Genomic DNA, 10,705 nt, shown 5'->3' on the forward strand with positions numbered 1-10,705 from the left:
TGTTGAATTGCATTCTGTTGTTTTCTGCCCACTTGTCCAACCTGTCCAGGTCTGCTTGCAGCTGTTCCCTGCCCTCCAGCATGTCCACTTCTCCCCATAGCTTTGTGTCATCCACAAACTTGGACAGAGTACATTTCACTCCCTCGTCCAAGTCGCTGATGAAGACATTAAAGAGTATCGGTCCAAGGACCAAGCCCTGTGGGACCCCACTGCCCACACCCTTCCAGGTCAAAACCGACCCATCCACCACGACTCTCTGGGTGCGACCCTCCAGCCAATTCACCACCCACCGGACTGTGTAGTCATCCAAGTCACAGCCTCTTAACTTGTTCACCAGTATGGGGTGGGATACCGTATCGAAGGCCTTCCTAAAGTCTAAGTATATGACATCCACCCCTACTCCTGTGTCCAGGCATTTCGTAACCTGGTCATAAAAAGAGACTAGATTAGTCAGGAACGATCTGCGTTCCACGAACCCATGCTGGTTTCCCCTCAGCATAATTTGTCCTGCCGGGCTCTCGCAAATGTGAGCCTTGATAATTTTTTCAAAGACTTTGCATGGGCCGCTTAAAACCAGAGCTGGGCTGGCCCGAACCATGCTCCAGCTGCCAGCCAAGCTCCACAATGCTGCAGCCCTGGAAGGCCTTCCCCCTGGGCATTCCCCAGGGACAAGTAGCGGCAGCACAAGGTGTGCCACTGCTAGTTGTCCCTGAGGAACCAAACATCCCTGCACACATGGACGTGGCCTTGGAGGCCTCCATCAACATCATGTTATGCTATCCATTCCATCCCTAAATATAGTTACACAGGAGACAACAGGTTGGCTTATAACAATCAAAAAGCATCCAGACGTGTGGACAAGAAAAATGATGATAAAGACCTGGTCTTACATGTTGCCAATATAGCCCACAAAATAAGTACCTAGTCATCATGTATCTAGCTGTTGAAGTTTCCTGTACACATCACTTGTACTTCAATCACTGTCAGGCTTCTGCACATGAGGACAAGAACAAAATGATATGTATATTATTCATGAAATTCTAGCAGAATCTATAATATTTAACCTACTTTTAAGGTAGAAGGTTAAGAACTATACCTGGGTCTCCAGATTAAAATTAGGCCAGTTTTTCACTCCCAAAAACAGTGTTGTAAAAATATAATACGTGTCGTGGCTGTGATGCTGTTTCTATCAAGTGAAGAATTTTGGAGTTGCTGCTTTTCAAAATGCTCAGTGAATGTTATTTCTATTGTTTGAACTTAATAGCTATCCTCACACAGGATATGGTCCTTCCTCAGAAAAGCTTGGCACGGAAAACAAGAAAAAGGGAATAACCTTTTTCTATATATAATTGAATCCAAAACAACTCTGAATTTGATATGACCCCCACCCCCCTCCCCAAACGATTACATTTTGTACATGGAAAATTTATAATGGGAGAGGAAGTAGGGAGACAGTGGGGAAGTAAAACAACTTGATGCTTGGCCCCTCATTCTGCCTGTACCCACCCCCACCCCCCAGCCTCCACTGCCTCTGCATCTGCAGCCTCTGCCCCCCACTTGCCCCTCCATCTCTTTTCCTGCCACTCCCCCCACCCCCACTCCCCAACACTTACCCTTGTTCCAGCCCCACTTCAGCCTGGAAGCATGGAGCATATGTTTGCTTCAGCCCCAGCCCAGCCTGGTGGACTCTGACCCAGGCTCCAGAGCCTGCTAGAGCTGTCCCCACCACATGACCTGTTATCAGGCCAGATGATAAACATGTGCCCCAGACCCCAGGTTCAAGATGCTTGACTTTGTATAGGGAGTAGGTGGCGGGATTGAGATGGTAGGGGAGGGCAAGCACTAGGGGTACAGTCAAGGGGGAGCAAATAACAGAGGGGAGGCAGAGCCAGTGCCAGGGGGCAAGGGTCAGAGCCAGAGCTGGAGCCACAGCAGCTGCCCTTCTCCTCCCTCTGCTGCCTTGTACTTGAATCCAAGACAAGTGACTTCCCCACCCCCAAAAAACCTTGTCTTGGATTCTAGTAAATACAGTAATTATTCCTGTCTTAACAGGGTGGAATCTGAGGCAGAGAAACATTAAGAATCTTGCAAAGGTTTCACAGGAACACTCTCTGAAAAGATTACCAATCAAGGTAATCAGATCTCCATTTCTCCACTGTAAGTTTATGTAGCCTCTTCAACTTATATTGGAGAAATGTGCCACAGGCTCCTACCAAGGTGTTCAACTGAACAGGGTTCACTCCAAGCAACACAGACGTCCACAGACTGAGGCTTCGTGGAATGCAAAATGCAACTAGTCCTTTCCTTTTTACTCCACTTCTTGAACTCAGAGTATTATAATTGCATAGCGTTTGCCACTTTCACTTACATTCACAAAAGAAAAGATACAAAGAGTAGTTGTGCTTCTAGCTACTTTGCTTAGGGCTAAGTTTAAAACTCCTAACATTTTGCACATTAACCTCACAGTACACTGACAGAGAGACATAATATACTATCTAGTTTCCAAACAGTACAGAGGAAAAGTTACAACTTAAAGAATTCTGCCTGAGTAATTGGCTAACATGGTGAAAGACATTCAACATCATTTGGCACCTTAAAAGATCATGTCATAAAGTCCCAATTTATTATATTTCCAAAGAATATGCTTAAAGTTAAGATGCCCAAGTGCCTTACTGACTTTTGCTGAAGTTGCTTGCATTATGACAATGATCTGCCTTTGAGTTGTGGATGCAAGATATGGGAAGAGATAGTGCCTCTCTGTTTGGCACTGGTTGGACCTCATCTAGAGTACTGCATGCTGTTTTGGGCTCCACATTTTAAAAAGCATGTGGAGAAGTTAGAGAGGGTCCAGAGGTGGGTGACAAAGATGATAACAGGCTTGGAAGCAAGTCATATGAGGAGAGGCTGAAAAGCTAAGCATGTTTAGCTTGCAGAAAATATATTTAAGAGGGGCATGATAGCAATCTTCAAGTACTTAAAGGGCTGCCATAAAGAAGAGAGAGAACATCTTTTCTTTCTTGTTGCAGAGAGTAAGATGTGGACCAATGGCCTGATGTTGCAGGAAAGTAGGTTTAGATTGGATATCCACAAAAACGTCTTCATTGTTAGAACAGTGAGCTGGTGGAATAGACTGCCTAGGGAAGCTGTGGACTCTCCATCAGTGAAAATGTTCAAGAAGAGCCTGAACAGCCCCAGTTGGGGATGATAGGCAAAACTATGCCTATGTTCTACTATTGGTATTTCTCATATTTCTTGGGTTCACTAGTTGCCCCATGGGGCTGTGACGGAATCCTACCTCCCTTGCTCCTTTTCCCAGCCCACTTTCTCCTCCATGTGTCAGGGTTTGTTTTTTTAGTTTTGTGTGTGTGTTATTCTAAGCCTTCCCCGGAGGTATTGGGTGTTGACTGCAGCCAAGGCTGGGGACTTTGATTGGGGCATGCTAATGCTCTTGCTGGGACTTAAAGCCAGAGGCTCCTGGCTAGCGGGCCTTGCCCTCCATTCAGAGTCAAACTAATCGTCAAATTTGGGTCAGGAAGGAATTTTAATCATGGTCAGATTAGTATGGACTGGGTGGGGGGTTGCCTTCCTGTACTTGGCCCTCTTGAGATCTTACCTGGGATCTCTTGAGCATATATTAACGTTGACTGTCATGGTCCCCCTGCTTTACTTGTGGCAGGTTAGCGTGTTAAGTCTTGTGTTATGTCAGGATTGATAGTATATTTATTAAGATGCCAGATTATGGATTTGTGTAGGATGATTTTAATAGGGATGCTGCCTCAGGCAGCAAATAGATGACCTCTGGAGGTCCCTTTTAACCCTAAATATATATGATTTCTATGTAATCCTGTAGCCCTGTCTTGTGTTTTTACCTTTCTACAAAGCATTTGCTTTTTCCTGTTCATCTCAACATATGCCAATTCAAATGTCAGCAACCTCTAAAACATGCTAAGTGCCCTGAAGTGCAATTTATTTAAACAGACTTTTGAAATAGTTTAACTTACATTTTGGGTACAACCATTTCCTTTCAGTTAAAGGGAATGGCTTCCAGTGTGTCCATTTATCTCTGTCCTGAGCCCAGGAGTGCTGATAAAGAATGTGTGTACCAAATCCTGGAAATTAAGCCAATGGTGCCACTTAAGAGCAGTGCTAAATGTGAACCCAGAGCTGCTCTCAGGCTTTCTGTCTTGGGGGCAGTCAGGGCTGCTGTAGGTTGGCTGATTTCTGAGATTTGGCATATGTAGAAGAGAAGCAAGTAGGTAAGGGTATACATTTTGGTGGCCCTACAAATAATCTTTGAGCATACAGCATACACCTGCTTCAAAAAAATATCACAAGGAGTGCATTGTCCATGAATTTAGCTTTCATAAATTGTATGTGATTTTAACTAAGGTATTTTTTTAAACATCCTCCTGTACTCACAGGGTTATAACTTTCCCAAATATACTTTTCCAGCTGAATTTTTCTGTCTGTTCTTAGCTGGCAAGTTTCTTTTAAAGCAAAAGAAAAAAATGTCACTTTGATTTATACAAGCGTGTAAACATAAAGAAAGAGTATCACACAGTTAAGACTCAAAATAGCTCAGGTACCTGGCTACTGAGAGCTCCTTTAAATTTCAAAGCTTTGACAGCCTATGATGAGACGTGTAGCTGTGTTTTATTGATCATGTCTGCATTACCATACTCAGTAAAATACCACATGCATCAAGCATGCACTGGGCTCACATTACACTGGAAAGAATTCTTGGTGGGAGTTTCCTCTTTGATTGTTCAGAACTCCTGGTTAGGAGTCCAGAGCTCACATTTCTAAGATGATATATATATATTATTGAACTTTCCTTTCAACTTTGATAACCAGTTTGTCTGGTATGTGGGCTCACAAAGAGGAATCCACATTCTGGGAAACCTATTAATTTGTTTTCCAATTGTTAAGAGAATTATTTTTAAGTAGGGCATAGAATAAAGTAACAGTGTTTGTTGGCAAAGGTTGTTCTTGCCAATGCAGAGTGGTTGATGATATACTCTGACTTTAGACCCATGACTCTGAAGCTCTTTCTAATCAGTGGGCACTAAGTCATATGGGTGGTTGTGGCAGGTTTTAATGCTGGCCACATAGAGCCATTGGCTGTAGAAACTGATGTGCACCTTAACCACACCAGACATCTAGGCTTAGGCTATCTATGCTTAGGTGGACCTTCAGCCTTCTGTTTTATTCTAATTGCTGGAAATGTGTATGCTTTGTTTGCAACACATTCAGAAAGGATATAGAAAGGATAGCACTATATTCAACAAATATGGATGCATTCAGTATCTATAAATTTAAGGAAGCTGGAGAGAAATCACAGCCTTGGAAACTTCTCATTGGCCACTGTTCTCTTCATGTTGTCATTTTTTGCATGGTCCCCCACCTCCATCCCAAAGCAAGCTAAAAGAAAACACCATAATTCAAGCTCCTTGCAGTCTTGCACATCATCATAAGTACAGTCTGCCTTTAACAGAGCAACTTTGGTAAAATACAATTTTACTCAGAATCCCTGGGAACCCATTTCCAAGGGCCTCCCTCAGCCCATCACCTTTATGTTGCTCAGAGAACACTTGCTTTCGTAATTTAGTCTGGCTGTATTGTGCAAAATCAAAACACGTTGACATTGTTTTCCTGACTTTTCATGAAAACTGCCAAAAAACAATAGGAAAAGCATAGTGATGCTTTAAAGTCTTATACAGAAAGGCAAGCAAACAAAACACATTTCATATGCAGTAATAATACTGATTGGGCAAAAAGTCTGTATTTTGCACACTGTTGAGAGTAAGTTCCCTGTGGTAAGTTCCATTTCCTTCCATGCCCATCAAATTGAATTAGCACTTAGTGATCTGGTAAAAAAAAAAAAGTTGCCTAAATCGATCATCTTTTGGGATGGTTAAAGAAAAACTGCTGTGTATTCAGTCTGGCAACCAAAAATCAATAAGACACAGCTGAGCGTGCACATGAGTTATCATCAAAGCAGCTCAGGTTCAGACCCATGGTTAGTGAGTGAAGAGAAGTCAGGACAATGACAACTATTTTTAGCTCAGGTATAATGTGTGTGCATACGTACATCAGCCAGGCACAGAGATCAGCTGCTGAGCAGTAAGTGCGCTCAGAAAAACATTTAGTAATTACTGGTTTGTGTGAAATGTATCTCATGAGTTTTGGCAGAAAGCTTACGCTTACAGGTAGGAGTTCAGGAAGCTGCTTGTCAAGAATAGAGAGGAGAGCTGATCACCTAATGGAGGGTGGGCACCTACATTCCAAAAGCACAGCAAAAGATAAAAGCTTGTAAGTAAAAGGCCAAATTCTGACCCAGCTCAGAATCAAAGAAGTTGCACATATTTTAGGGCAGGTTCCTAATATCCAACCTAAACTCCCCTTGCTGCATCTTGAGACCATTGCTCCTTGTTCTGTTTTCTGCCACCACTAAGCACAATCCAGCTCCATCCTCTTTAGACTCCCCCTTCAGGTAGTTAGTTGAAGGCTGCTATTAAATCCCCTCTCAGTCTCCTCTTCTCTAGACTAAATAAGCCCAGTTCCCTCAGTCTTCCCTCATAAGTCATGTCCCCCAGCACCCTGACCATTTTTGTTCCAATTGGTCCACATCCTTTCTGTAGTGGGGGGCCCAAAACTGAACACAGTACTCTAGATGTCGTCTCACCAGTGCTGAATAAAGGGGAATAATCACTTCCCTTGATCTGCTGGCAACAGTCCTACCAATACAGCCCAATATGCCATTAGCCTTCTTGGCAACAAGGACACACTGTTGACTCATATTCAGGTTATTGTCCACTGTCACCCCCAGGTCCTTTTCTGCAGAGCTGCTGCCCAGCCAGTCGGCCCCCATTCTGTACTGGTGCATGGGATTGTTCCATCCTAAGTGCAGGACTTTGCACTTGTCCTTGTTTGAACCGCATGAAATTTCTTTTGGCTCAATCCCCCAATTTGGTTCCTCTGAATCCTAGCCCTACCCTCCACCTCCAGCATATCTACTACTCCCCACAGCGTGGTGTCACCTGCAAACTTGCAAGCATTCTGTAAGCCATCTTTAGATAAGAGTGTGGCTGTGTTTTTATAATTTATCTGTAATCAAAATAAAAGAGGAGGCTTCAGGAGCTCATTTGCTCATTTGTCCAAGAAATTGAACTAATCCATGTTCTTAGGTTTACAGCTGAATCCATTATGCCACATCTCCTATTAACATGACCCTATTATACAAGTATGTTTGCATTGTCACTGGCATAAAGAGCAGTATGCTCTATGTTTCTGTATAGTTGCAGCAGGAGATTTTGAACCCCTTTGCCTCCTGAAAAGAGGAACCAGTTTAGTTTAATCTGTCCAATAGTGGCAGATGGATAAGAAGGATATTTGTGCTTCCAGTACATGTGCTAGGGCTGTGCCAAGGCAAGGAGCTGGTGTAACATTACAAAAACACCACACTCTATTTTTAAGTGCACAAAACATGGCTGAGTCCTTTTTTCAAGATCTTGCTGTCCAGGACCTTTCCAGACCACTCAGTGTTAATTTTAATGAATCAACCATGGTGAGCAATCACCATCACCACAAAGGATAGCCCTTTCTCTTGGTGAGCTCCAAGGTCTGGATAGAAAGGACAGATAGTAGGTAGATAATTACCCCTGCTGTTTGGTTATCCCAAGCATTCAGAGCAGTCAATAATAATGCAATCATCATGACTTGGGCGAGGGGGTAGAAAGCACCCTGTTCAAATTCGCAGACGACACTAAGATGTGGGGTGAAGTGGGTACGCTAGTAGGAAGGAACAGGCTACAAGCGGATCTAGACAGATTACAGGGGTGGGCCGAAGAGAACAGGATGGGGTTCAACACTGACAAGTGCAGGGTAATGCACCTGGGGAGGAAGAACCAGCCGCACACCTACAGGCTGGGGAAATCCCTTCTTGCCAATGTTGAGACAGAAAAGGATCTTGGAGGCATCACTGATGCCAAAATGAACATGGGCCGACAGTGTGGGGATGTGGTCAGGAAGGCCAACCATACCTTGTCGTGCATCCACAGATGCATTTCAAGCAGGCCCAAGGAGGTGATCCTCTCCCTCTACGTGGCACTGGTCAGGCTGCAGCTGCAGTACTGCATCCAGTTCTGGGGACCGCACTTCAGGAGGGATGTGACCAATATGGAGAGGGTCCAAAGGAGGGACACCCACATGATCAGGGGGCAGCAGGGCAGGCCCTATGAGGAGAGGCTGAGGGATCTGAACGTGTTCAGCCTCCAAAAGAGAAGGCTGAGAGGGGATCTAGTGGCAGTCTACAAACTAGTCAAGGGGGACCAGCCGGCATTGGGAGAGTCCCTGTTCCCCCGAGCACTCCCGGGAGTTACAAGAAACAAAGGACACAAGCTAGCAGAGGGTAGTTTCAGCCTAGAGGCAGGGGGTCGGAGTAGATGATCTCCTCAGGTCCCTTCCGACCCTACCAACTACGAACTATGAATTTCTCACCTGTCTCTGTAGAGGGTTGGTAGATGGCTTAGCTTTTCATTTTAGTGTTAGCCATGTTATTACTATTTAGTTTGTAATGTATTAGTATCTAGAAGCCTGATGCCCCTTTGTAAGACACTATACAAATATAATAAGGCGAATCTGTTTCTACTGCTCATTTTGAAATTTAAACATCTAAAATCTTGTATGCTGTGTGTAGTCTGCGAGTGAAATGACAGAAGGTAGCTTATATATATTTGCTGCATTTTTAAAGGAGTGGGGCCTATTTTAAGAAGAGGCAGAAATCTTATTTTACTGATGAGGAGAATCATTATCACAGTCTTATTAGGGCTGATTGATTATATCATCCACAGAACAACTGAAAAAAGTAATGGAGTTGAAGATGACTTGATCATTTTAACTAAGCCATATTTGCAAAAATAAATTCTGGCATGAGAAAAATGTGTCACTTTTCATCTTTATGAAAGATTGGTACTTAATATTGCAGAAAGCTTCCCGCTTCAGAATAGTGTTCAGAAATTATGTTGCATTTGTTTAAGCTGTTAGGCCATTATAATATTTCATGTAAACAAAAACAAATGAACTACATTAATTTTGTAGAGACTAAAATTTATAAAGTAAGGTGATAACTACTTTGTTAATGTGCTTTTCCTCCCATTTGTCATGTCAGAACACAGCCACAAGTGACATACTGCACATTTTCTTTGTATACCAAATTCCAGACTGTCAGGCTAGGCTGTATCTCTGGACCTTTTTTTCTTTTTTTTACTTTGGTCCTAATCCAAAGTCTGTTGTAGCCAGGGGAGAAACTTTAGCTTTTTCTGTTATCTAATATCTTCATAGCTGCACTAGGATTTTAGGAATCAGTATAAGGGTACACCCATTTAGATTTCACTTATTCTTTTTTGTATTACTTTTATTATTTCCAGATCATCTAATGTTGCTGCAGTTAAAAAAAAATGAGGTGTTTCTTCTTTACAAGCAGAATAATGTCAGCCCTATTTAAAACTGATTCTCTGAACCCAGTTGTGGGGAGGTGGGGAAGCAGTGATTGTCCCACTCCTCTCCAGACTGGAGGGGAGAGGAAACTCCCCAGTCTGGGTTCAAGTAGGCCTGGGGGAGGCAGGGAAGCAATTGCTGTTCAATTCCTCTCAGGGACTGGGTAGAGTTGTGGTGGGGAAAGGCTCTCTGCACCTGTCCCCAAATAGGGGTGATTCTGGTCTGGGGAATGCATGGGGAGCAGAGGCCTATCAGCTGCTCCCAGGACCAGGAAGAGTGGAACTGCAGCTGCTTCCCCCTGTTTTTCTAGTGCAGGGGTACCCCAGTATGGGAACATGGGGGTGGGGGGAGCAGGGGAGAGGGAAAAGCTCAGGCTGGAGTGCCTATATGTTTTGTCTCTCTCTAGAATTTCTAGTGCTGCGCGTTTCATAGAAAATCATAGACTCATAGAAAATGAGGGTTGGAAGGGACCTCAGGAGGTCATCTAGTCCCACCCCCTGCTCAAAGCAGGACCAGAAATTTAGTGCTAGAGATGAATGCCTGCTACCTACTCACTGTGTGACACTGGAAATATCAGTGTAACCATGGAAGTCTCTGTTGCTTTCTATCCTCTCCTACCAGTGCAAAGTGGAGTTGGAATTTTATCAAATCAGAATACTCAGGCCATGTCTCCTGGTTTGAATGACTATGTAAAGCCCTATGCCTTTGTTTATCCACCTGTAAAATTGGTAATGAGATTTCTCCACACAAAAGGAGTAATTGTGTCCTTTCATTTTCAATTATTTATTTTACATTAGGAAAGAGAGAGAGAGAGAACAATGGAAGGAAACGCTGAAGGAGCGATCATGATGCATTTTCCTTTTAACATTCTGTCTCAGCTGACATGTCAAATAGTGGCTGCCCCAGAAGTGTCCCTGAAGCCAGGTAGCTGCCTGTGTTTAAAAGGCAGTTCCTTTAAAAAAAAACCCTTCTTTTAGTTACCTACACCAGGGATGGCCAACTTATGATAGAAGTGCCATAAGTGCCAGATGCAGAGGCTACGTGTAGCATGCACAAGCTGGGGTCAGAGCTACATGCAGAGATGAAAACAGCCATGCGCTGTGCTTTGGGAACCAGGAGAGGAGCAGCAGCAGCAGGAAGAGGTGAATAGGCCTGTGCTGCACAGCTCTTGGGAAGGGAGGGAAAGAAGAGCCCCTAGTGCCTGGCT

The sequence above is a fragment of the Alligator sinensis genome, unplaced genomic scaffold (assembly GCF_000455745.1).
Source record: "Alligator sinensis unplaced genomic scaffold, ASM45574v1 scaffold918_1, whole genome shotgun sequence".
NCBI lineage: Eukaryota > Metazoa > Chordata > Crocodylia > Alligatoridae > Alligator > Alligator sinensis.